The sequence below is a fragment of the Emydura macquarii genome, unplaced genomic scaffold (genome assembly GCF_026122565.2).
Source record: "Emydura macquarii macquarii isolate MOO-44397 ecotype Brisbane River unplaced genomic scaffold, CSIRO-AGI_Emac_v2 contig_1348, whole genome shotgun sequence".
In the NCBI taxonomy this organism is placed as follows: domain Eukaryota; kingdom Metazoa; phylum Chordata; order Testudines; family Chelidae; genus Emydura; species Emydura macquarii.
In genome coordinates this window covers 15020747-15046176 of record NW_027131485.1, presented here as the reverse complement: position 1 = coordinate 15046176, position 25430 = coordinate 15020747, and the positions used below count along the sequence as shown (strand labels likewise).

General features: G+C 36.7%; 1 long non-coding RNA gene across 1 annotated transcript in view; it reads right to left on the bottom strand.

The window, feature by feature from the left end:
* The window catches only part of LOC137155178 (uncharacterized), a 164418-nt gene extending 156593 nt beyond the window's left edge, over window positions 1-7825 (bottom strand). The window contains exon 1 of the long non-coding RNA XR_010920371.1: window positions 7807-7825. This is a non-coding gene — a long non-coding RNA (uncharacterized lncRNA). The remainder of the gene's footprint in view (window positions 1-7806) is intronic.
* Between the last annotated feature and the right edge of the window lie 17605 nt (window positions 7826-25430).

The following is a 25430-nucleotide window of genomic DNA, read 5'->3' as shown; positions in this document are numbered from 1 at the left end:
ATTCCACTTGACCCTACACCCTACAAAACCACAGCTTAATTCAATATGGGGGGGGGGGGGCTGCAAAAAGTGTGTTAAGGCCTATTCCCTGCTTCTTGCATCCCTATTTATGTGGGAGGAGGGGGCGGGGATTCCCATGCTCGTTGCAAGGTTTGACAGAAAACATTCATGTTATATCATCCAAGCCTTAACCATTTCATTGCAACTGAGAGATCTGGTTCCAAAATAGAAATCTATACAAATTAGTCTTTATGTTAAAAATGAAGATGGAGTATGTAACAGAAAAGCAAAACTAATGTGTATGGACTTTTTTCCCCTTGGACTTCTTAAGAGGGGTGTCTAATTATTAATGATGGGTGCATTTCTGAAAGTCCAGAGCTCATTCCTAGCAACCATCCCTCAAAGGTTATAACAATCTCTTGAGTCTTCAAAATTTATTTAAAACCTTACTTCCTCAGAAGATGTCTAACATTTCTCATTTGGAAATATCACACCAACACCCTTATTTTTGATATTTTTGAAAAGGAATACTAAAATGGATGGGGGGATTAATCAATTAAAAATTCATAGTTATTTCAAGTTGTATCCTAAAATGGGCAGTTTGACGAGTGGTTCATATGTTTTTATAAACTGCTTTGCATAACAATCAAATTATGCATAAACCGTTCCCTTTGAAAAGTTATCATTTTTTGTTTCATAGTGGATCCCACAAAATTGATGGTAATATTACCGTAGCTTGATTTTCATAATGGATTTAAAGGGTGTTCTCTAACTGATTATCAGCAATTTAATATTTCTCCCAATCAAAAGCAAAAGAACACATTTGTACGCTTAGAGTGAAAGACTGAGGGTAGCCTGAGGTATTCTTGTAGCCATTGCTAGAAAATTAGGAAAACCAACTATAACTCCAATCCTGTAAGCACTTAAACATGCTTATCTTTACCCTTATGAGTAGTCCAAAAATTGGGTCTTATGACTGAAATACCAGCACATCCAAATAAAGGTGAAATTCTACTCTTCCACAGACACGAGAAGTAGATTTTATTGAAATTAAACGTGTAGATATCCAGTTTTATTTTTTGTTATTAAGTAGGAAAAGTTCCCATTAATTAGTAATAACATACTTCATTAGTGACATATTTCATTATAAAATAGCAAAGATGATGACGATGATAATGGTGCATATCCTAATTGTACTGTATTGTCTGTGGTGCCCAACACAGATGGAACCAGAATATTTCTTTATACCCTTGCAGGCATTGTCAAGTAGTTTCTGAACTCCTACTATATGTTTTCAAGAATTCCATTGAAAAAATGTATTGTTTTTATAGACTGAGCCTGTGATACATTTATTTAATGATTCCAGGATGGATTCTCTGAGAGGTTTGCACCCAAGACTGAAATGTATAGATCTCTTCCACTTGAGCTAAAGGAATGAACTGGTAGGTAGCAGAAGTGATAGTTGGACCAGCCACTAGAAAGTAACATGAAATACTTTCTACAGCAGTGTTACAATTAGATTAAACTACCTTTTTATTTGTTGTGCCTCCTCAAGAGCTCAAGTTGATTCCAAAAACTTGGGAAAGATGAACAGAGAAGACAGAAGAGAAGCACAAATAGATAGAACTATGTTTCTATCTATCTTTCTCTATGTTGGGATTTCCACTTTCAAAAACTAGGCACAGGTATCATCGTATATCTAATATAAACTGTCTTAGCTGAGAGTTGTACCTGTATTAAGTCAACTGATAAAAACAGCAGCCCCTGGCTGTTGGCTGCAATCTTGCATGCTTCCTTCATCAAGGACTATCTTGATATTTGTCACAATATCTCAAAACAGTAGTGGGGGTGGGCTGGCTGATGGTCTTCACATGTACGCTGTCTACAATTGCTCTGTGAGATTCTTACATTATGAAAAGTGCAGGAACCAAAAGTAGAAAGTCAGGAGACAGCATTAATAAAAATTATCCTACTTCCCTGCCCAACAGCTACTATGCAATAGTGGGTGCTGTGATAACACAGAAAAACCCTCCAGTAGATGCAGGGGGATGGCATCATGACAATCACATGGACAAAGGGATGATGAATTCACAGTGTTCCATGAATCTCACAACATGAATAATATCATCCAGCTCTCCCAGTCTTCAGCCTTAAGACATGCTATTCATCCTTATGGCATAAGACACAGGGCAGCTCATCTTCTCATTTCCCCCTTCCTCCTCCCCTCCCAGACTTAATTTTTTCTTTCCTACTGGTAATCAGGAACTGAATCTCAAATATTAATAGACTAGTGTGTTTAACAACACACATCTCTGTGACAAATGGTCATGGCAAGATGTTTAAAACTTCAGAAGTCAAAATTTAAAAATGATTGCAGTTTGCACCCCTATGCAGAGGGCCACCACAAGGTGTATATACACCAATTAAGCCCCATTTAAGACCTCACAATAATGTGATTTAAGTGGTGCCTCTTGCTGGCAATCTACAGATGGGCAAGCATATTCATACAGATGAGACATTACTTTTGATTTATTCATAGGTTACACTACTGTGAGGCATCAACTCTAATTACAATGGGTCAACACACTATAGTACACTGGAAGACAAAAAAATTATTCCAACATAATAATGTATCTTTGATTCTAAGCTAAACACTATTTTACATAAAATTAAAATTTCTGCTTGTTTGCCTATCCCAAAAGAACACCTGTTGAGACATAAGGATTAGACCTGGAAAAATGACCTAGAAAAATGATATTAGAAGAAACAAGTTGAATGAAATAAACACAAATCATCCTACCACTCCTGTAATGTTCCTCAGTTTAACTGAACAAAAATGGTTCACTTTGGGGATGGAAAGTTGCTTGTTTTGATGTTTGAAATATTAATATTTCAACAACTACAGTTACAGTTTCTCATAATAATCAGAAATGGTTTTGCTGAAATACCACGATAATGCCTATTCTTGTGAGATTTCCAGACTCACTGTGTACAAGTAGTATAAATATAGGCTGAAATGTCTGGATATTTATCCAAACCAAAACCAAAACCAAAATCTGAGTGTTTAGAGTCCCAATCACTCACTCACCTAACAGGGAGTAATAATCAGACATGAGCACAAGTAACCGTCAAGGAAAAAGTTACAAAGGAAGTTACACATTTCAAATTCATTTGAGTGACAGAAAGTGAGCCCCAGACCATCAAGTCTCAATTTAGAATAGTAAATTAATATTATGATACTATTTGATCAATCACTGGATAAATGCAATACCTCTAAACCAAAGAGAAAACTAGAGAGGGTGCTGGAAAATCTGTACTCTGCTAACTGTTGAGGATAAACCAAATCAGTTGCAGATAACACACATGCATAATTTCAAATGCCCAAAGAAATCTGAAATATATATAGACAACTTAAATACACTCATATTGGGTCCGATTCTGCATTCCTTTCACATTCAAAACTCCAGTCGAAGCCAATGGGCCTAATTCTTCCGTCCGTCACACTGTCACAAGGTACTCTATTCCATCTCTCTCTCAGGACTCAACTGCTCCCTCTTCGTGGCTTCGACCTCCAGCCAGCTCACTGTTGTTTTCCCCTTCTGGGAGTGGGAGGGTTTGTGTACCAAAATGTCTCTATACCAACTATCCCAAGCAGTCTTCCAATTCACTGTCCCTTAATGGCTCCAATTCCCTAGTGGCTGGTAAGGGAACCCAGGCTTGCCCTCTTCTTTGGGTTCTATCTTAAGCAACCTATGACCAGCAGCTAAGGTCTGCACTGTCCCACACCTTGCTACTGTTCCGCTGGACAGCTTCCTGCATTGCCTCTATCAAGCTCCTTCTCTACCCTCCATCAGATATGCCCTTTCCTCCAGGCCAAGCACCCTTATCTCCCTACCTCAGAGAGAGTGACTGCAGATTTCCACACTGTAGCCCCATTCTGCACTCAGCTACCTGGCTTTATACAAGGTCAGCCTGTTCCTGTCCAGGTGAGCATAATCCTTTAATTAGTCTACATTGCACCCTTGCTCTTCCTCCAGGCCCACCTAGCCACCTTAATCTCTTCAGGGGCTGGAGTGAGGTGAACATCCCATCACACACACACACACACACACACCTGTTTACATGTGTGCAGCTCCATTGACTTCAGTGGCACTACTGTTGACTGTTTCACAGAGGCCTATTTACCATTGCTTCAAATCAGACCAATCTATATACCCATGAAATAATATGAAACTCCCATACAAACATTTATGAACTCTGACTAAACCACCAATTGGAAAATTATATATTTAAACCATCCTTTAATGTAAAGAAAAAATGGAAACAATAATGAAATCTTTCCTATGAATATCTAAGGCACCCTCAAAAAATTCATAATTAAAGATTCCACTTTTAATATATACTTATTAGAAAACTGATATTTTATACAATGGTTCCTTTCATTTTAGTGATCAAAATGTTATTCAACATAGTAATGAAATTGATTGTTCCCTGGAGTACAAGGTGAATGGTTTCCCACTGAAAGATATTCAACTAATGCCTAACATCCTAGTGGTTAATGTAGGACTGAGTTACATGGTTTTCCAGAAATGCAATAGAAAAAATTCCAGGTATTTAATTGTAGTCATCTAGCATGAGATATAGGATATACAACCTGAATTAAAAGATGAGCTAAGTAGATCTTTCTGGCCAGAGTGACACTGTTTCACTATATAAAATGAAAGTTACAAGAGAAGTAGTAAAGCAGATTGAGACTATATATTAAAGAGGTTGCAGTCTAATTTTTTTCTGGCCATGGACAGCCTACTTTTTCAACATTTGTACTATAAAAATTAATCAAACATGTTTCAGAATTTATCCATTTCCAAAATTAAAACTTAAGCCAAAGGTGTTCAAACCTGGGTGCCTAAAGTTAAGCTCCTGAATCCACATATAGGCCTGAAGCATGTACTTAAATAAAAGCCCCCCCTCCCCCCTTGTTGCTTCACTAAAGCACCTACTTAAGTACTTAGGTGAACGGAGGCCCTCCCTAAACAGAAGTGGCCTGATTTTCAGAGGTGCTGAGTATTTGCTGCTTGCACTAACTTTATATGAAGCTACATATACTCAGCACCTCTGAAAATTAGGCCTCCACTTTAAAGGTACCATAATATCGATTTAGCAATCCGACATCAGTCATCCAGAGATTAGTCTTAACCTTTGTTTTCATATCATAAGTGAAAATTCTTTTCCAAAAAAGACACAATATCAGAAACAGCATGACAGGTTCAAATTCCGCTCTGAATGGGGTACTTTTGTCAATATTTATAGCTGTCCTACAAAAGATTTCCCCGTTCCCCTAAACAAAAGATTGCAAAATCCAAGTAGGTTTTTCTAAATCATTGGGAACAGTATGTGAAATGTATTAAATAAGTTGAAAAAGTTACATTTTACATACCAACACACACAAATAAATCCTATAGGTACATTGTTACAGAATGAAAAAGTACTTTGATGTAGAAATCTTCAATACAAACATCATCTAAAACCTTTTAAAAGACTTTTTCAAAACAAACATTTAGTTTTTGTTTTACTTCTTTGTAGGAATTGATGATGATGTTGAAATTCTGCACTAAAATATCTGGAACAGTATTTAATCACCCTCTTTGAAAACTAGGTGCAGAGACTATTTATGGTCTTCAAGCCAATACAGGGAAGCTAACTAGAAAGTCAATGAAATGGGGTAATGAAGACTGTACAAAAACATGCTCAGCCTCCACCTGGCTAAGATGCAGGAGCTAAGCAAGGGTAAATCTCAAAAAAGAAAGGTCAAATAGGAAGGAGGGGAAAACTGGCCACTGTATGTAAACTATTTTATCACAACAAAAACATACAAACAGCATGCAGATGGAGTTTTAGGCAGACATAAAATTAGTAATGTATAAAAAAATTCCACCAAAACTAGAAGCACCAGAATTTGTTAATATGAATTTTAATTTAAAACAGCCTCAGAACCTTAAATATCATCAGAATGTTAACAGCAACTAGGAAAATTATTTAAATTTCATGTGCAGAGCGCACTTCTTTTCTTTCTTTCTTTCTTTTTTTTTTTTTTTTAAACTTCTGAACAGCATAGCAGAGACGGTCTTCCTTTATCTATATGAACTCTGCTATCCTTGGTCACATGAAGCATCACTAAATGTAATCAAAAGCATTTTTGAGCTCTGCTATGGAAAACCATTCAGGAGCAATCCGAACAGTCAACTAAACACTACTGTATTTACTTAACCTCTAACCATGAGGAGATTTTTGGGATCAACATAAGATAGTTCTATCATGTTCAACACTTACCTGAGTTAAATATTTAATATTCCTATCTTTAAATAGAAAAAACATCCTATCCCTGGGTATTACAGGAATTATATCACCAGAGTACATTGATAATTCTCATTTTCAAACATCTAACACTAATTCCATCTGTATTTGAGCACCTTAAATAAAATCCTAAATATATGTCTTTGTTTAGCTGAAAATAGCTTTTTCACTCCATTACTGAGATTGCCATATCCTTCTCGTAGATCTCAGAAAAGCAAATGAGTGTTGTTCTGACCTATCACACAGCTGTACAACTTCTAGTATTACATTACACCATATACAAAAAGAAAGTTGACTAACAGTGCTGTATAAAACTTGGGGAAAATGTATCAATTAAAAACTACTTTTTGAACAATAAACAGGTAACTGAGGCAAAAATCAGACTTCTTAAAAATCTGGTACTCACAGAAAGGGTTAAATATTTTTTAAGGAATAGAGGAGCTGCTGAAAAATTAGTTGTTTACACAGAAATATATCATCTCCAACACCAATGTTCAGAAAGAAAGTTTGTTTGGAAGATGCGTTCCTTCATTTTATGGCATAATTAAAGTAATACTAAACAAAAGATAAAAAGTTGCTGTTTCAACATGCAGTTTTGACAGGGTTATGTTAGTAACATTAGAATAAGACACATCTACATTTCTCTTTCCAGGCTGGAAAAGACCAGTGGTCAGTTTAAGCATTTCTTCAGAAAAAGACCTCGGTTTATGAAGTTCTCATGTAGCTGGTAGCAGGCACACATTAATATCAGTACTAAGTTTTAACAAAGCAAGATCCCTCCTGACATTACTCAGTTTTTAAGTGACATTATAGTTACCACTCCTAAACCTTTTAAGGACTAGCGGTTTAGATGAAGGAGAGAACTGAAAAAATAAATATGCATATGTTTTGTACTTCCTTGGACAATTACAACTGGAAAAGATATTTTAAGGGTCAACTTTATTCCACATCACCAGTTTAGCAGAGAAAGAGTATTGCCAGGTCAAGCATTGATAGAGGTATTGAAAAGTAATTATCACCTAAATATTTTGAGACTATCGTACTTTATTGCAATACACTGAAGTTTACTGCAAAGAGCTTTATGTGATGGTATTGTTAATAAACATTTGATACTGAGCACAATGGAAAGCAAACTTGCAATAGAAATAGATTTTACACTGTTTATATTATATGCTTTAAGAAAATGGAAAGTTACAATTCCCTTCTGAACAAAAAGTTAAATGAATTTTTAACTTGAGTACATTCAATAGGCAAAATAGTGTCCACATAATCCTCAAAGCCTAAATATAATTTTCCAACATTTCTTCACACAAAGGCTCTTTAAAGCTAAAAATGCATCTCAAATAAAAAACTCAAATTTAGAAAGTTTGATTAAACTTAAAAATTATACAATACTAATAAAGACGATTTGATAGCCTTTTAACACAAATGACATTAAAATTAATCACTTACTTTTCTGTCCTCTGTTTCTACACAGGAACTGCCCTCTGCTTTAGTATCCTGAAAAGATAGATAGATAGATGAGGAAGGGGAGGAAAAAACCAAAAATGTTGGTCAGAAAAAGTACCACTTTCAAGAGCACATACACCATGGTTATTGAAAAACTCAGAGTGAAGAAAGGGTATCAAAGTCCTAAAAGCTGTTTCTCAACCTTTTATTGCGCAGGGGTATTTTTGTACATACAGTACCTTTAAAGTTAAAGTTATACTGTTAACTTTAAGGGGCTTAAGTAAGCTTAATAAAGCTTTATTAGAAGGAAATGTCCCATAAGCTAAGAGATAGGATTTAAAGATCATAAAACACAAATCTGCTCCAATACAATGAGACCAATGCAGAAAATGAAATTCTAACTTCTTTCAGTTTGTAGAGTAAGTCTCCTTTTTGTGCTTATGTTTTGAGGAAATATAGTTTTCAGTTTTTTAATGCTAACTTTAAAATGTAATACTAAGGATCAATTAACCTGTAGCATGAGTGGAATCAACAACAGTCAAGGCAATAAATCTATCTGCTGCTAACAGTGAGGAATCTGGCCTTAAAATTGACCATATTTGTACTATTACTGAATATCTAGTGTTGCACTATTTAGAACTCTTGTTTTTATTTTAGTTGGCTTCTTTATATCTTGAAGATATTCAGTTTTTGGAACTCACTGTACAATAGAGCCTTGCGGTACTCTACTAGAGTATATTCATGCCTATTGATTTGCAGCCTTCCATTGACTTCAGTCGGAGGGTTAGATGCTCCACACATCTGAAAATTACATCCCAAGTTAATTGACTTCCTATTTTTTTATGCATGCAAATTAAGACTTTGATTGCCATTTAAGACCCTTCACTCCGGCATGTGATTTTAGTAGTTTAGCATTGTTTCTGCATGGATAGTACACCTATTTGGAATCTCACTTCCATTTTCAGTTTAGCTATGCAGTTCTGCATTTTTACTAGTTGCTAATTCTAAATATCAGCCTTCTGCTCAGGTTACTCTATTAGAGCATAAATATCTCACAAAATATGCACAGATAATTCACTGTACATGTAAACTGTATTCTTAACTCCACTATTCTTCAGGTAATCTTTAGAATTTGCAAACAAGCTATAACACAAATGTGCAGTCAACTAGAATAAGGGGCGAATTAAAAGTGACAAAGTTTTGTTTGTTTGCTTTCCAAACTCACTTCTACTCAGGCTGGGTGTGTGGGGCTCCAGCATTCATTTAATTACTGCAACATGAATGGCTTGTTGTGAAAAGTGTTGTCTGGAGCAGAGAAGGCTCAGGTAAGGGAACTGCTGCAGGCCCTGACTTGGCCTTCTTCTGCTTCTTCCATCTAGCAGTTCATCCTGATGTCAGTTAAGGAAGTCTAAAAATCTGGTGGGCAGAGGTTTCTGAAATTCAGTTGTAACCCTTAACAAAGCTGCAGGGCCTTTTCTATCAAAGGAAAAGTTGTTATGTTAACCTGGAACATTTGATTAAGAAATTTACATAATTATTTCCTGTACAAATAAATGTAAGGGGAATAGTGCCATTCCCTATATTTTCTGCACATGTAATTTATCGAAAAAAAGCAAACCATAGTCAACTTAAACTTGATCTTATTTGGACAGGCACAATGCAGATTTTCCCATGTACCTCAAAACCCTACTCTTTAAGCCATATCCCCATAGAGGGTAAACAAACAAACCAATGATTTTTCGTGGGGAGGTTTTTTGTTTTTTTTCCTCACCCCCAAAGTTTCCTGCAAGATTATTTTGGTTCTTGAACCAAAAAGAAAAAAGTTTTTTAAAGAGGTTTTTCAGTAAAATATATTCTGTTAAAAGATGTTTGTTTAAAAACCAAACTTGTTCCCCTGAAAAGAATGCTTTTAAACCCAAAAAGTGAAGTTTTTAATTTAATTCTGTTCGCACACCTCAATCCATACCTTTAATATTCCTTATTCTTCTTGTCCTGAACATTTATCTCACAGAGATCATGTTCTATTCCATGAAGTGTTATACTCATGCATTTTCTTTCAACTTTGACACATTTCAACATTTGAACCTAGATGTATATTGCTCCCTTTCTTGTCCCAGTTTATAGCTAGGAAAGCACCACCTGTCTCTGGCAGATTGCATCAATTTGCCTTTAACAAAAATCCCCTTCATTTATTCTTCTTCTTTTTTGAAGTTGGGAAAGATTATTATAACAACAACACTTTTTCGAATGTGATACTAGTGCAGACTTCATTAGCCAATGTTTTTCACTTGTTATCTATGTCGTAGGTCACCATTTGGAGACCATAGAATGCGCTTTAACATATTTATTAGTTCATCAAAGTAGAATCATATCATTTCATATTACCAAGGACCAACATGCCTCTCACTCAAATACTGACCTAAACTAAATAAGTGCAGAATAAAGCAGCTCCCCTTGGAACCAAGCTATAGCTATTGCAAACCAGCAGGATGCCAAATATTGCTTTGTAAATACCTCACAATCCTTTATTCCTCTACACTGTGCAATATGCTATGGTAGTTTGTTACTTTGCCATTAGCCTTTCCCATTAAAAACACTCATTTTAACAGCAGAATCCATAAACATTAAAAGAGTCAGTATAGAAAACTATAATACTACTTAACCGGCACACAACAGTAAACATTTCTTCTCCCTAGTTTTATATAAGAGTATCTTCTGTGTCTCAGTCAGCAGAGCCCCTTGCTGGGAAAGGGTGCAATTAAACACATGCCAGCGCAACTGGGGATAATTGGAGGCATCTCAGCTGCAGGAACCAACAGTAGCAGAAAACAGGCTACAAAGTTACTGCTACCAGGGAGGCAATGTTGTCCCAGTGGATAAGGCACCAGAGTTAAACAAAACTGAGATACAATCTGTATTATCACTGACCTGTTGTGTGATTAAAATGAGTCATTAAATCTCTCAGTGCCTCTTGTAAAATTTGTAAAATGAGCATAAGGAGACTCACCATGCCCTCAACTGGAAAAGCATGTTGAGGTCTGTGTAGGTTAGGGTACAGTGTTATTGAAATCAGTGGCCAATGGTGCCTACTTAATATTCACTTATCTTTGAATCTCCAAAAGATTCAGATCAGGGTAAGGACATTCTCCTGTCAGGTATCCAGGCTGGAGCAGATCCACACTCTTGGCAACCAAATGAGCACAGCTGGCCTGTACTAAGCTGCCTGATTGGTTGAAAGAGTCATCAGACTGGCTCTTAAACCCAGCAGTTCAGCAGCTGCTCAAGCATTAGTCATGTGATGGTGATGGCTCACTCTGTGTAACCCAGCCCTGACCTGTGGTTTTGATTTCTATTCTGACCCTTGGTTCTAGCAGTTGGCTCCTGCTCTAACTACTCAGGATGACTACCCACATCCAGGCCACTGAGAGCTCTATTATAGCTTAAGGAACAGAAATTTTAATTTAGGATGGTACTCAAGGAGTGGAGTGACTACAGAAACCCTTTGTTATTTTACAGTTTCTGTTAATCTAGGGTTTTTACATTTTAAAATGTTTGTCTGAATCATCTTTGGCAACTCTACCAGTCACTATGGCAGATGGCACCCTCGATAGCAGTAACAACCACTTACAATTCTACTCTTCTAAAACTCCTCCCTGCCTAATTTCTATGCACTGCTGGGTGAAGTCCTGTACAAAGACATTTCATTCCTACAGGAAAGAACGAATTTTAAGGGGGCAAGTTTAAAGAATACATGAGTAACAAGTTTTACATTTTATATCACTAAAATGAAGCAGTGGAGTACAGGAACAATCTGTGATAGAATGCAATTAATGGGTCCATTTTAGACCTATAATTTACCACTTATTACCTGGATGGCAATCTTTATTGACTGTATATTTAAAAACAACAACTAGTAAGAGCTCCTGTACTCTTGGAAAGAAGAGAAAAAATGCTGGATTTCCTGACAAAAGTAAATTTTGTACATGTTACAGATTCATTCATGATGCAGAGCAGTGAGAAGTGCAAAAAATTTTTAAAATGCACCAAACACAACTTATCAAGAGCTCCTACTCAGCCAAAATAACTTCTAGCCACTGCTGACCTGGTGTCGATTTGAATCCCCAACGTGGATATACAAAACCTAGTGATCTTATTAGCAAGCCCTTGAATCCTTCCTTTCTTCAATATGAGGAGGAAACACAATGGTGAGCAGTAATAACGCCTAGCAAGGAGATAGTAGGACTGACATATAGGCCAAATATATCATAAGTAGGGATGGAAGAATTTAAAACTGATTCAAAGTTAAAGTTTAGGCGGCAAAATGCAAAGAACCATTCATTACATGATTGCATCTGATAAAACATAGAATTACAGAAATGTAGGAGTGAAGGGGACAGTCCCCTGCACTGAAGTAAGACTAAATATAGTCCTTAGGCCATTCCTTACAGGTGTTTGTCTAACCTCCAGTGCTAAAACTGCAGTGACAGGGATTCTTCTTGATTATGAAATATATTTTAAGTGGTCACTAAATAAAACCAATATAAAATGAAAAAAGCAGCCAGAATCACAGGATCTGACCCAAGAGCAAACCAAATAACCCTAAAACAAGCCATCTGTAGAAACCTAGAGGATCATTTCAAATGAATACAACCCCCCCTTCCCTCAACCCCGCCCCAGCTTAGTGAATACACACAACAAGGTGCCAGCTGCAAGACAGTCAAGAATATTGCCTACTGAAATACATGGATATTATATTGTGTCCTAAAGTCAACCAGAAAAGGGCTGCAGAAAATCTCCTTTAACCAAAAAGTCCTCTTTATGACTGGACTCTGACTTAACTTAGTGATGGAACTACTATGACATAACCAATTAATTACCAGGAGGCCATACATAAAGAGGCAACTGTGCAACTACTTGTTGAAAGCTAGATTACTGAGGATTTTCTATACTAAGGCCTAAATTATAGGAACAAAAATAGCTTGGACAGTGTGATGAGTGAGTGGGACACTGTCAGCAATGGTGATGAAGCTCCCCAAACACACCCCAAAATTTATATATGAGAGGATAGATTGAGAGGAACCAACTGACACAAGTGGAATTTTTCCTTTGACCTTGGGCTCCATAGTTACATAAAGGGTACACATGTAAAAAAAAAAAAAAAAAAAAGAGAGAGAGACACATTGTCAGTAATGGTTTATTATAAGTGTATTATATTACACACAACAGAAAGCACATTTTAATCCCTTTTGCAAGTTCAAGCAAAAGCAGAAATTCCACCAGTGCAGGGTTGTGTGTGAAGTTTCATATGCTGCTCTGAACCATCTGCAGAGCCAGAAGTTCCCTGAGACAAACCTGAGCAAGTTAGCCAGCAGGTTCTCCAAATTTGGTCTCCAAGCCAGGGAATGTCTGTCACCTTTTTTATTAACATATCAGGACCAGCTACATACCTGAAGTCCTTATGGTGTGTGAGAGAGGAGGAGTGGACTAGTGGGATAAGATTCTGGTATCTCTCCTTGTAAACTATGTGCATGCAATTTATGCCTCTCTGCACCAGCAGAAAGTGAATCTGGCCCACAACGGCTAATGTTAAATTGCTTAGTGCTGATGATGTGTTAAAAAAACCCTTCAAATTCTTCTAATACCAGCATTGTTCAGTGATTAAGCATTGCTTTCATTTACAAGACAAGATATTTGGTATGCTGCCTATTATCCATTTCTTCCTCTGTCAAAAAATAAAAGACCACATAACATGAAACAAGCCCACTGCTACAAACCAGATACCAGATACCGGAAGAAGAGAATGAGAGAGAGTCATCTTTCTCAATTTCTTTGGAAAGCAGTATGTCAAATCATCAGGCTACTAGTTAGCTTAAATGTCAATGTACGGGACGCAGCAAATTGTTGCTGTACATTCCAGTCACATAATGCGGCTCTTCCTCATATTCTCTAATTCTTCAACACATTTCAATAACATTGGGAAGTTTTATTAAACAATAACATGTTTCATGAATCAGCAGCTTCAGATTTCTAGTAACTATGTTAAAATATTATTTGTATTGTAATTTAGTGGCAAAAATGGTGACATTCATTAGAAAATACCTAGAATGCCTCTATTTAGCAAATGATTAAATAAAATTACTTATGCAATGATGTAGGAGAAAAAAGCTATGTCAAATTTTGATATATTCTATGTTTTCTCCTAAGATTAGTATTCTTTTGGTCTGTGTGTTTTTTGTTTTGCTTATTTCAGCAAAAATACAAGCTCTCTCCCTAACAAACAAAACAAAACACTCGAAAAACCTTCCAAAAAACTCCAAAAAACACCTTCTCTCTTTTCTGTGCATTTCAATTTATAATTTCTTTTTTAGTGCATACGGAGATAGATGATACTTGTATATAGATATTTTAACAAATACCAGGGGCTGCAGTTATACACTTGAGACATCATTAATTAGCTCAACAAAACAACAGGATAAGTACATGTATACAATTGCAGTGTGTGTTGATCCCTAATACAAATATGAATTGACTTAATATTTGCATTTTTGTAATAATAGACTGTGTTAGGATTTTTATAGTACCCATCACCACAGCATGTAAGGACTTAATCAAACATAAAAATAAGCAAACTGTAAGGTTCAGTGAACATTGCAAAAGTTGTTTGTATTCATTTTTGATCTGGTGGTCCCTTCTGGTCTTAAAGTCTATGACTCCAACTTAATTGTTATTTATATGAAAGAAATAAAATACAATAAGGAAAAATAACCTAATTCATACTATCGTCATGAGCTGTATTAAGAAAAAGGCAATACTTAAGTAAACATAAATGTTTTGCCTCATATTTATTCAACTTTCCATGGTTCATTACTGCAATATCTAGAATGGTCAGCAGGTGGAAGCAAATAACTTTGTAAAATCTAGTTAAGCTTTCTAATAGAAGACCAGATTTTTCATTGGACCAACTTATGTTGGTGATAGAGACAAGCTTTTGAGCTTGAAGTTAGGCCAATAAAAGAAGTTGGGCCTCACATACCTTGTCTCTCATATATCCTAGGACTGACACAGTTACAACAACACTGAATACAGATTTTTCATGTTTTTATACATATAAAATTTTTCAGCATCTTTTCAGTAAAAGCCCAATTACCTGGGTATTTCCCTTGATAAAATAAATTGGCCTGACATTTTGCTGTAAATAATGCAGATTTTAAAAGTAATCACATTAAGGTTTGTATTATAAAAATCAAAAAAATTGCAATAGATTCATATTGAAATGTACACAGATAGCTCAATAATAGATACAAGTATGTAGGTATGTAATATGAGAACAAGATGAAGTTTTATTTGATTGACTTTGTAAAAATACCTCTGAAGATCATAATTGTTGAAGTATAAGATGGGGCAAGAGATGATATCTCATATCAAAAGCCCAAAGGATTTAAGACAAATTAGGCCAAAACCAATAACTTAATTGCCACCCAGAAACTCACTGACAGTCCCAGTAGTTCTATTTATTTATTTCGATCTCTAATATAAAAATGGATCTCTCTTGCACTTTAACTGCCTATGCCATGATTTAAAACAGTTATCTAATTAACACAGGAACCCACCATCTGATCCACAGCAATTCTCAACAAAGAACTAAGCACAACCCCAACAATAATTCCCTCCACCACAACTCAAAAACAACAAAAATAAAAATTAAGTCCCCAATAAGCCGTTCACTCATCTAAAGCCCAAAAACACAGCTGCATCAACAAGGTAACAAAAACCTGGGCTATTTTGGGCCATTGTAATAAATAACATTTCAATTCTGAGGGCCTCATGGAGGGCCCACTACCATCTGTCCTCTCTCTTTATCTCAAGGGAGCTTCATAGTTCAAAGGCATCTGTTAATCAAGAGTGTGGTAATCTGACATGGAGAGAGAGGTAGTCTATCAGCCAGGCAGGACTACTTTCTGTATGAAGTACTACTTCACTGGAGAGACACATTCTGTGCTAGCCACTGCTTCCAAAAGGTTTTACGGTGTACTCCCATTCTGATAGTCTAACCTCAAGGTGAGAAGAGCATGGATAATGGATTGTAAACCCGCACCTGAAAGAAGCCACCACGCCCTTTTTGCCAAGCACAGATGACATTTTGCTGTTTTAGAAACAGCTGCTATCTGGCCATCTAAAAGCAGGGGCATATTTAATAAAAACCCTCTGTTACAAACCTGAACAACACATGATGGTGAACTTCCTCAGTCAATGTTGTGGATATTCCAATTCCCTGGGTTTCCTTCCCCAACCTCGTCCTTTCTGGGTTGAACATGAGTCAGTTAACCTTCATCCAAGCCCCAGTTTCATTCAGGTACTAGGTAAGCTGATCATCCACATGTGCTGCGTGATGAAGACATAGATTCATAGATTTTAAAGACAGAAGGGATCTTTCTGATCATCTAGTCTGATCTCCTGCATAGCACAGGTCCCCATACTTTTGTATGAGCTTGATTTAATGACTTCAGGTGATAGACAACACACCACATCCCTTACTTAAGATGTTCCAAAGGTTAATTTCTTTTACTATTAAAAATACATGGCACATTCCTAGCTTGAATTTGTCTGGCTTCACCTTCCAACCACTGTATTTTGACTTGCCTTTTCCTACTAGATTAAAGACCTATGAGAAATCTTCTGCCCATAAAGGTAAACTGTGATCAAGCTGCCTCTTAACAGTCTCTTGGATAAACTAAATAGATTGAACGTCTTAATCCTCTCACTATAAAGTTTGTTTTCCAGAACTTGAATAATTTTTGTAGCTCTTTTCTGAATTTTTTACAAATTTTAGCATCCTTTTTGAAGTGTGGGGACACAGGAACTCTGCATAGTATATCAGTAATAGTCTCACTAATGCTGCATACAGAGGAAATACTACCTTCCTACTCTTACTTGATATTCCTCTGCTTATGCATCCAGAGATCATGTCTGCCCTCTTAGCTACAACATCACATTCAGCGCTCATGTTCAATTGGTTCTTCAGTATCATTGCATTACTGGATTCTGTCTCCCATAAGTGTGACCTGCATTCTGTGTTTCTAAATGTATGACCTTACATTTCTTGTATGAAAGCACATATTGTTCAAATGAGCCCTCCTTAACGAGTGATCCCAATCAACTGGTTTAACTGACCTGTCCCTGTTATTATTTACAACTCCACCAATTTTGTCATCAGCAAATTTCACCAGCAATTATCTTAACTTTTCTTGCATATCATTGATAAATATATTGAATGGCATTTAGCCAATAACAGATTCCTTTGGGACCCCAATAGAAACATCCCCACAGAATGATGATTAGGCATTTACAATTACTTTTTGAGATCTATCAGAAAGCTGGGTATCATCAATGCTTAGGTCATAGACTGAATTCCCTCCAGTACCTCCAGAATCAATCTGAGTGACACGGACTGAATAACAAGCAGATAAGACACTGAGATTTTCTCCCTTTTCAAATTCTACTACCATGGAGGTAGACAGCTTGGTCTGGGTCTAAACAGTTCTATCCAAAAACAACTAAAAAATTGTACATGATGGAACAACTGGATTCTGTCACTGAGTAGACACACCATGGATTAAACAGGCTTTCCACCAAGCTCTTTACAGGTACTGAAGTCGAGATGAGGAATCCCTTCTCTACTTCTAGCACAGCCACAGCACAAAATTAAAAAATGGTACGCTGAAATTTTTCATCTTCTGTTAAAAACTTCTGCTACTAATGTCACATTTCCTCTCACTTCATCTGTCACAAGTTGTGTATGTATCAAGATAACCTGTAAAAGTGAAGTGAGGAAGAAGGCATATAGAGTATATCTATGTTGTAGCTGGAAGCATGACTTCCAATTTGGATAAACAGACACATGCTAGCTCTGCTCTGTTCCGTGTGCTAAAAATAACAGTGTGGACCATTGCTGGCACAGGCAGCGGCACAGTCTTGCCACCAGCATTCAGACCAGAGGATTGGATGGGCTTGTACTCGGGTGGCTAACCTGTGTCATCTTCATGCAAATTTCTTACCCTCTTCCTCTCTGTTTAGGACTGTCTCTTTATAATACCACATTTTCCATATGTAATTCACCCTCTCTTAAATGCACTCTAAATACTTGAATAAGCAGAGACAAATACACAGATAATAAAAGAAGCGCCCACACATCACTGTTGTCAGAAAAAAAAAAAAAAGATAAACAGCTTTTTCAGAGATTTCCAATCAGTGTCTCTATAGGAGTTTTGTTGAAATCCAATAAGATACCACTATAAAATGTAACGAAGGCAAGAAGTGACTTTTGAAGGCTCTTCAATACTTAATTTTCATAGGTGGCAATGTCAAGTCAGTTACCGTGTTTCTGTAACTGTAACTTAGTCACAGTACTGAACAACCCTCAAGCATTCACTTTCACATGCATAACCATTTTGTGATGATGCTTGTAAATGTACCTTAAGTGTTAACAAAAACTGTAGCTGAAGTTTGCAACTCATCTTCTCTATAGCCCCTCTTTTTCATTCATTTATAACCTTCTTAAATGTCTCCTTTTTGGTTGCAAGCTTCCATGTTTGGCCTCAGACTAAAGATGATTACCATTAAACCAAAACTTTATTTACCTTAATTGAGTAAGGAAAGTGAGGTGGATGGAAACATACATTTCCCATTTAAAAAATATTAAGAGTGGGATTTTAAAAAATCCTCCATGCTGGCCTAATTCTGCTCCCATTTAAATCAGTGATAAAAACTCCCTTTGACTTGGATGAGAGCACAATTAGGTTAATGATGAGAGCTTTGAAAGTCCTACCTTAAAACTTTTTTTTTAACAAATGGATAAATCAAATGGCTGTCCCTTACCTGTCAAATATTGCATGTGGATAAATCCATAATGAAGATGAGCCGCCATGTAAATATGAGAGTAATATTTTAAGTCATTAAGTTCTAACAGATTACTATAAGCCTTTGGTGCATACTGAGTATGAAATTTCCAAGTAATCTCCTATGGCACTGCTTAATTACATTTTGTTACACCACTTGGTAAGGCCGAGAAAGGCAATTCATTGTCATGGCTATTATGTACGTACAGGTGTAAAAACACACACACAAAATCCTATTAACGATCACTAAGCACATTTACATTAATAATAACAAAAATCACTATATATCTACCACCCATTGTTAGCCAACAAAAACTCAAAACTTGCCCACCAAAACCAACACTTGCTGCAACATCAACAATTGCATTACACATGGGCTATTTGATAATATAAACAGCTATAGCCCATACTGTAATGAATATTTATTTTATGTAGGCTTTTTTAAGTGCTCACCACTAGTTACATGTGCTTTTACAATAAATGAAGTGCCCAACATCAAAATAAAATACAAAGAAATCCTATCCAGACAATATTTGCCCATCATAGTATTTAACAATAACTCCACATCTGCTTAGTACCCAAGAAACAAAGTGAGCCTTGCACAATACTTGAAACACCTTAGGTGGAGCCACACCAAAGTGATTTCCAGAATCCAGGGCCCCAAACAGAAAATGTTCCCTCTTTTTAAGCCAGAAGGCTGTTAGTTTGAGAGCCTTTTCCAATCACAGCTGTGGTATTAAGAGGTGAGAGGCAGTCTTAAGTAGCCAGGTCACAAACCATCTGGGACTTTATATAGGAGAAACTAACTTCATTTGAAACTAATAGGCAACTTAGCACAAGATCACGGCGTACTGGCAAAACGTATTCTGCATGAAGTACTGTTTAATAAGCATGCTGACACATGCTGTACTAATTCCAGCTTCTGGACATACCCCAACATGGAGCACATTATTACACTAATAGGATTGAGATAACAAAGACATGGAAAACTGTATCAACGTCCATATATGAAAGACTCTGCTCAGTAGGTGCAGATAGAAAAAAGTGGTGTTCCTATAGCTGCAGCATCCAAAAGTAGTACAAGGCAAAATGAGAGTCTCACATTGCAAACTTGTGAAACAAAGAGAGGTTCTACTCCCTCTTCAGTCAGCAATTCTGATTGTTTTCTCCATTTACCAACGTTATTTTTTTTCCTGGGTTGAGATACTATCAGTTATATCGCTTCTACACCCAATCTGAGTCACCACTGGGCCAGGTCATTCCATAATAGCAGCCAGGTCACACAAAAGAGACACTTATGCTGTATGCTATTGGTATAATGAAGACATTGCAACCCATGTCTTCTTTCCCAAACCGTCCCAGTGGCCTCACATAATAGTCAAATAGGACGGGTGACAAATTAAAGCCTTAAAAGGCAGATGGATAATGACTTGAAACTACACTTTCATACCTTCCACTAACAAAGAAGTTAAGGCAATCAAACAGCATCTGTCAATCTCTGCTATGGGCCACAGATAGATCCAAAACAAATGGCATGGACACATTATCTTCCCCTACTTCTATAAATAGATCAGTGTATAATGCCACCAGTACAGTTTATCTTCCATAATCTGAATGATTATGTTCAATGAAATTTGAGGACTTCAAATTCCATGTATATATTCTTAGTAGCAGCACTTAGATACCAGGATGATAGATGCCTCAGAGGACAGATACCACCAGAATTGCTACTCCAAAGGTTTCCTGGCTACCTCTCTCTCTCACCACACCCCACCAAAAAAAAAAAAAAAAGTTTTTAGCCTCAGCAAGATTGTTGAAGTGTCGAGAGAGAGTTTCTTGAGCATTGGCATCAGCTGGCACCTTGCTGCAAAAAAGGCAGTCTCAACCAACAACAGAGCAAGCATACACTAGAATGCAGAATTAAGGTGAATGTTCAGCTTTTACAGTGTATTTCCTGGCTTTGTGTGTGTTAAATGATGCATACTTATATTTGCAAGGAATATTAGTGACTAGATTGTGACATCATAATACTTTTTCTATGTCTTATTTTTACCAGCTTGAGTTTTTCTCAGGTAGATGTGCATTTAAAAAAAAAAAAGCAGAATACTAGACAATCACAACATATACAATGCAACATACTGTGAAATAGGGCACAGACCTTTAAAAACAGATGATAAATACTGTGATTCTTACCAAAGTGTTATCTCTGGGCCCTAAGTAGACTGTTTCATCTTTCATATTAACTTCTGGTTATTAGGTGCCAGATAAATGTGAAGGCCCCATTGCCTGCCTCCACTGCTGTTCATATCTTTCCCAAGCAGCAGCAACCTGAAATAGACAAAATTCTCCACACAGCATACTGTGTAGCAGCAGTAAACATTCTCAGAGTGCTTGCTGTGTTAGTTTCATTCTGCTGTTGCTAGTAAGATAGGAGGAAGAACAGAGACATAGGAGATGTCTGCAGACCTAGAAACACAGCACAGCACTAATGTATTTTGATTCACATTTAAAAGACTACTGTTATAAAATCTAGAAGCATTACTTTTTTTTAAGGAAAGCTTAATTTTGAAGAAATTAGTTGCGTATGATACCAGCTCACTAAGGACAAAGCACATTTCTCAGTTCCTTGAAAAATAGTTTACAGATTCCTCAGCTGTGACCCACTTAAGGTACATCAGAGTGGTGGTTCTCAACCAAGGATACCTGTACCCCTAGGGATACACAGAGATGTTGTAGGGGGTACATCTACTCATCTAGATATTTGCCTGGTTTTACAACAGGCTACATAAAAAGCACCAGTGAAGTCAGCACAAACTAACATTTCATACAACTCGTTTGTATACACTGAAATGTAAGTACAATATTTATATTCCAAATTATTTATTTTATAATTATATGGTAAAAATGAGAAAGTAAGCAATTTTTCAGTAATCATGTGCTGTGACACTTTTGTATTATTACATCCGATTTTGTAAGCAAGTGGTTTTTAAACGAAGTAAAACTTGGGGGTAGGCAAGACAAATCATACTCCTGAAAGGGGTACAGTAGTCTGGAAAGGTTAAGAGCCGCTGCATCTCAGCAAGGATCCTGCCTGTACAATCTCAAAAATATGAAGGAATTTTTCCATTCTCTTTCCACTTTACAAGGTATGCCTTTGCCTTAGCCCCTGTGCACCTTACAAAGTTTTTGCAATGCAGCTAAGTTAGCCAAACATGCATAGTGAATTATATTTTAGCGGCACACTTTAGAAACTTAATTAAAATAGGCTCAGTACACGGTTTTCAAAGGGTAATAACTTGGTGAAATCAAAACAATTTTTTGATGAACACAAATGGCACTGCTCCTCAATGAGGGCTATTATTTCTTTTTAGCTATAGTTATTATATTGGTTTGTTCTATTTTTAATCCCCAACCAGTACAGCTGTAAAGCCCTCAAAAACTTTGCTAGAATTAATTTATAACAGGGAAAAGTATGTATTTTTTCTACTATCCTATTACTTTAAAAAGGCTAACTTTGTTCTAACTTGCCAAAATATTCACTTTTAGCAGAGACCAATTTCAGAACATATGATCCTGAAAGGTGTATGTTTCAGAATGTTGAACTACTGAACATGGGTTTAGGGGGGAAAAAGATTATGAAATCATGATTTCAGCAGCCTCTCACACTACCACTATAATTTAACCAAGATGTGTATATACATAGTACCCTGACAGGTACCCTGAACCATATCTACCCATTTATCATTCATAGTAACTGATAACAGGGCAAATGAATGACAGCGAGCAAACAATTATTGAAATATACAATACACTATTTCTTAACCAAGAGAAAAAAGTATGCAACCAAAAAAATCTATGGGTAAGCTTATTAGTGTACATGCAATATGTTACTTAGGCAAGAATACCAATAGTTTTTTACAAGAAAGAATGTTTTGCTTTACCACAGCAGGAACTTAACAGGGACACCTCCAATTAACTGTAAAATGTAATTAGCATTATTACAAACAAATATTAAAACAAATTAGAAGAGTCACTATCTTTAAATAAATATATAGACACACATTTCCCCCCCTTACTTAAATAACCAATGATTATCTGATGGATACATCCTCTGTCAACAAGGAGATGGGGAAAAAAATTCTGTAACTACCATGGCACAGAAAAAGAGCTCCTCCACTGCCAAGTAACCAGCTTCAGCTTTTATTTACATTAGGGTGCAGAATTCCAAACAAGCTGTCTAAACAGCTGCATACTCATGAACTTTCTAACAACTTTGGTTTTTAAAGCTATGGACAAACTTACGTTCTTCACTGAAATGTGAAGTGTAAACTAAAAGAACACAAAATTCCAAATCATTTCTTAACGTGTGCTCTCATTACATTCAACCAGGAAATAAAAGAACCCAAGCCATTGCTGTTTTGCTGTGACATACCAAAAGTTGTCAATTGTTACAAAGAACAGATATGAAATACATAATGAATTGATCTCTAGCGCATTCCAGTGAAATTGTTTGCTAGAGCTTTCATCCTCATTTAATAGGCTGTGTTTGAAACTTAAGTTACAGATTTCTCTAACTTAGTAGTCACAAATTTTTCTATTTCCTGTTCAGGCTTAAACAATAGGGTTGTTAGTAATTTTAACTATGTATTTTTCATTAGGAAGAAGCATATCTAGAATATATTCAATGACGTCACAGTTAATACAAAAAACAACCTTTTGAGCTTGGCGATCAAAACAAAATGTTATGCAATCATTTCTTGGTGCATTTTTCACTATAAAAGTTGCCTTCGATACATACATACTGTGATGTCAGGAAAGCAAAGAAACGTAGCTGGATCTGATCCTGAGCTATGCAATGTGTTCTTAACCATCACTGACTGCAGTGGAAAACAAGACCAGAGAGAACCTGCAGAATCAGGTCCTATATTAGGAAGCCAACATAATTTGAATGTTAAATTTCACTATCATATTTATGTTTTCAGTCTGTGCACAAAAGTTAGGAATACAAAAACAACAATACCTCCTTTGCATGTTCATTTATAGCTAATCAAACTATGTAATCTGTAGAGTAGTACTCCAGCTTTTCTTCTATCAATATTTGTTCACCAAAAGGGGCTGAAGAAACCCATTTGTTCAGATTGTAAAATCATGACGCAAAGCTAACACAATAATGGCTTTCTGCCTCTTCAATTGCACTGATATTATACTTTGGTACTTTTATACTCATTATACTTTAGTGGATAAAATACATACTTAAATGGGAGGGCCAGTGCAAGGCTCTCTATAAATCAGCTCAGAATTGTGGCTTCTACGCCACAGAAGAAGGCCACAGAAGAAGTCTCTGCACTTAGTAGGCAGCAATAGGAGTGGGTCAGGACAAGCTAAGAGGTGGCCAAGGGTCACTAATATGTTGAACAGACAACATAGAGAGCTGCAGCTGCTGTTAAAATGTATTGCCTATAGCGGCCATAAAAAAGATGGGATAGAGCAGGGGTGTCAAACTCATTTGCTATAGCGGGCCAGATTTGAATTAAATGTACTTCAAGTGGGCCACACATACCATAAATCAAAATACTAGGCACAACCATTTTTATGTAGTATTATATTTTATTTGCTAGATATCAGCGATATAAAAATTGCAGTAAATTCACTTCTACAACTGTTACTATTTTACGATTAAAAGAATTGATCAATGATTAAGAATTATAGTACTGCGCGATGCCCCAAGACCACACTGTCCCTTTCCTGCCTTTTGGAGCGCTGTGTCTCACGCACACAGAGCTCCATGCACTGCCGCCAGAGTACACAGATCTCGTGGTAGCACGCGACACCGCAATAACTCACGGTGTGTACTCTCTGGCAGCAGCATGCGCTGCCATGACATCTTGCGGCGCTGTACTCTCTGTGGCAATGCGCAACACCACGAGATGTCTGGCAGTGCACGCTGCCACCAGAAAGTACAATGCCACGAGATGTCGCAGCAGCATGCGCTGCCACCAGGGGCTGAACCAAAAAGGTTGGTGGGCCGTATCTAGCCCGTAGGCCGGATATTTGACATCCCTGGGATACAGGGTGGGAAGGTTCATTGATTTGACCTCCCCAAGTCCCCAGCACTTCATTTATATGGAGTCTAATTATTTTGACTTCATACAGATTAAGTGACTTTCACTTAATATATCTTGAGAGCGCAGTGAGTAATGTAAGTCATGTACAGCACTTTTAATGTAAGTCATGTACAGCACTTTTACACCCAAGTTTTGATAGCTGAATAACAACAACAAAGTGTTTGGGTTTTTTTGTACATGATATGTGTTAATGTAGGATGGTCTTCAACAGTTGATTAAAACACTGGGCAGCCTCTCACTGATCTCAGAATTGTTCTTTTGTTTTGTTTTGTTTTGGTAATTGATATTTCAACTATGTATTGATACTTCATTCATATCCTCAACTATACTGTTCCCTGGGAAGCAATATTTTCTGTCACTACACCCTGGATTTTGTGCATTACTTTCTGGCAGAAAATGGATAGTAGATCTTTCTACAAGATTAAGTAACTGACTCTTCATTCCAGAAAAGGAAACCTTTGTCTACAAGCCTTGAATAATCTTATTTTGGTATAGTAGTTACCCAATAACTTCAGCCATCTCAGAATGGCTGTTGAAAACCTACAGTAAAGGAATGATGCTTAACGAGCCTGTCATTTTTTTCCAGGTTTGGACGGTTAAACATTTA